This window comes from Leopardus geoffroyi, chromosome A1, assembly GCF_018350155.1.
Source record: "Leopardus geoffroyi isolate Oge1 chromosome A1, O.geoffroyi_Oge1_pat1.0, whole genome shotgun sequence".
Taxonomy (NCBI): domain Eukaryota; kingdom Metazoa; phylum Chordata; class Mammalia; order Carnivora; family Felidae; genus Leopardus; species Leopardus geoffroyi.
In genome coordinates, this window is record NC_059326.1 from 174781012 (window position 1) to 174784312 (window position 3301).

Sequence of the window (3301 nt, forward strand, 5' to 3'; positions counted from 1 at the left end):
CTGAAATAAAATTAAAAAAAAAAAAAAACACCTAGGAAACCACCAATCATTCTCATTAATTAATTTACACTGCCATTAGCCTCCTTTGTTCCTCTCCTTGTAAACTTTGGTATTTCCAGACTTTTTCTTTGTTAAGTTTTTGCCAATGTAGAGGGGGTGTTGGTAATTTGCATTTCCTTTATTACTCTGATTTAGCAGCGTCTCACGTGTTTATGATTCATCTGTGTTTACTGCTCTGGGAAATAATTTTCAAATCCTTTGCTTATTTATTTATTTATTCATTCATTCATTCATTCATTCACTCATTCATTCATTTATGTGTTTGTGTATTTATTTATTTTCCTGTTGGGTTGTTTGTCATTTCCTTACTGGTCCCTGAGGAGCAGTTCTCCATTTTGATGGCGAAGAGGACGATCTACGTATCTATCTTTATGTAAGTATAAACTGTCTGACTGTAGCTTAGAGATTTTGCTGATGCTGCTGGTGATGATGCCCGTCATAGAGACTCTGGCGAGATGGTGGTCACATCAATCTGTTTAAATCTGTTCAGCTACGTCTCAGCTCCGTGACCACGAGCCACCAACTTGATTCCTGTTACGTGAGACAGTGTCCCTCTATATTGGATATGATAATGATACTCAACTCACGAGGATGCTCTGTAGTATAAATAAAACGATGTATTGTAAAGAGCCTGATAAATACAAACTATTTGACACGTGGCAAATAATAGTAATGATACGAACCCCAACCACCCCACCAGGGGAACCCTCCCCCTGGAATAGCGAGTAGACCAGACAGTCCTGCATGCAGCCACTCTGGGAGCAGCTAACGATGCTTGTGTTAACTCCATTCTGTGTCTTTTCGGACCAGTCTCTTCCCAGTTCCACTTGTGAAACTAGAGCGGTTGCAGATACCTCTTTATGGGATATACGTTCTTCTGGATTACGTTAGATGGTCTGAACTGGCGTACTGACTCATGAGGATGTGAGCGATGTCGTATTTCCTGCTGTTTCCCCAGAAACTAGAACCGATCTGGACACCTAGAAAGGGCTCACCAAATGTTTCTTGAATGAATGGATGACAGAACAATTTAGATCAGCAATGCCCAACTTTCCCATCACCAAAAACATCCCCAAAGGAGGGACTTTGTGGAAATGCTCGATGTTTGAGAATAGCATCCCTATCATCCAGCTTGGGTAAGAAAGAAGGAAAGGAAAGAACTTAATTCCCAGTTTCAGAATAATGTTGCACTCTGCCATTGGATATTCTGGTAGGTGGAGATAGCCCTGCCATCAAATCTCAGCCTCAAGCAAAGCCCTGACTCCCTCCCTGGTAGGCACGACCTGGTTTCAGACACTGCACTATTTCCGTTGGTCTCTTGTAAACCATAAAGATTGCCCGAGGCTCCTCTTTACATTCTGGGGAATGGTTGGAGTGTTCTGAGTTTGGGACTCCGTATAATTTACATAATGAAATCTTACAAACGTTTACCCACCGAACATTTTGATTATTATTAATGATTTCTCAGTCTGAGCCAATAAAGAACATTTTCATGTCACCTGGAGGCAAGACCAAGGTCACTTTCAGTTATCAGTCATGCGTTGCGCACTGTTCCGTCGACTACCTGATAGGAAATCAGAAAAGGTCATGAAATCACTAGCAGGGTGCAGGGAGGAGGGATGGGCCAGTCCGTTAAAGTCTGGGGCAATCGAACACTAGGGATGGTCCAGTCCATTCAGAGGAGGTGGGGGGAAGGCTCAGAGGCTAGCGATGGACCTGTCCAATCAGACGATGGGGGAATCAAACACCCTGAGGAATGCTCAGTCCCTTCAGAGGCTGGGAGCTTGTGACATTGTGATTTATAGTATATATTTGGTCTTCATCCTTCCTTCTCCACAGAGCTCCTGAAGCTCTTGGGTTCTCCTAATTGCTGAGAGCTACAAAGGTGTCTTTTGTTGTGTTAATGAGCATCTTTGGGTGCTGCCTGGGTGGCTCAGTTGGTTAAGCAGCCGACTCTTGGTTTCTCCTTAGGTCATGATCTCAGGGTCTGGGAGGTCAAGTCCTGTATCGGGTTCTGTGCACTGACAGCACAAAACCTGCGTGGGATTCTCTCTCTTCTTCTCTCTGCCTCTCTCTCTCTCTTTCTCTCTCTCTCAAAATAAATAAATAAGCTTAAAAAAAAAAAGAAATAGCAAGCGGGAGAAGAGCTTTGGAAACTGAAAAGAAGTTGTGGTTTGATAAAAGACATTTGCATTTAAAAGACAAATCTCTATTTGTAAGGGTGACTTCCTTTTTTTGTACTGGAAGGGAAGCGTGACTCTAAATCTCTGGGAACTCTTATTTAGTGGAGAAGGCCAGGATTCAAGTCTGCATAACAACCTTACCCTTGTTTACGGTGCTTTTCCTGGTAACCTCCCATAACTGGCTTCCCCTCTCTCCCCAAACATTTTATTTTCGCTTTATCTGGAGCTGTTATTTAAAGTGGTGGCTTGGGCCATTTCTGGGAGTGACTCAGCTTTCCTGGGTCTCTCCCATGCCTGTGGGAGGTTTACATGTGATTATGCTTCCGTTTGTTTTTCTCCTATTAATCTGTCTTTTCTTACGGGGAGGGCGGGGAGTCTCATCCACGAACCTAAAAGGGTTGAGGAAAAATTGTTTTTCCTCCCCCGCGATGCATATGCGATGAAGTCTCTTTAAAAACCCCAAAGGATGGGGTCCAGGGAGCTTCTGGGTTGGCAACACGTGGAGATGCCAGGGGGGTGGGTGGCACATTTGAAGAGGGCCTAGAAGCTCCACCCCCTTCCCCATGACTTGTCCTCTGAATGTTTTCCATCTGGATGTTCCTTTTATAGGTAATAAACCTTTTATAACAAACTGGTAACCTAGTAAATAGAATACCTTCTGAGTTTTGCCAACCTCTCTCGCACATCAAACCCGAGGAGGGTGTTGTGGGAACCTCCCACCTACAGCCAGTAAGTCAGAAGCACTGGTGACAACTTGGACTGGATGGCTGAGTCTGAAGTGTGTGTGTGGCACTGGGGCGGGGGGGACAGCCTTGCGGGGCTGAGCCCTTCACTTGTGGAATCTGACGCTGTCTCCAGGTAGCTAGGGTTGGAATCGAGCTGAATCGCACAACACCCAGGTGGTGCTGGAGAACGGTTGGATGTGTGGGGAAACTCCCACACATCAGGATTGGATACCAGAAGGTTTAGGCCTCAACTATTTTGAAGGCTGCACAATTTCTAGGAATTTCCCCAAGAGATAAATACATACTTATTACTATCTTTAGCTATAGTGCATC

The 3301-nt window shown here is 44.5% G+C and overlaps 1 long non-coding RNA gene across 1 annotated transcript; it reads right to left on the bottom strand.

Moving 5' to 3' along the window:
* Positions 1 to 309: 309 nt before the first annotated feature.
* On the bottom strand, positions 310 to 1660 carry LOC123604123. The gene is made up of 3 exons (XR_006715241.1): positions 1560 to 1660; positions 915 to 1064; positions 310 to 656 (listed from the first exon to the last, which is right to left on the bottom strand). It is a non-coding gene; the product is annotated as an uncharacterized LOC123604123 (long non-coding RNA).
* Between the last annotated feature and the right edge of the window lie 1641 nt (positions 1661 to 3301).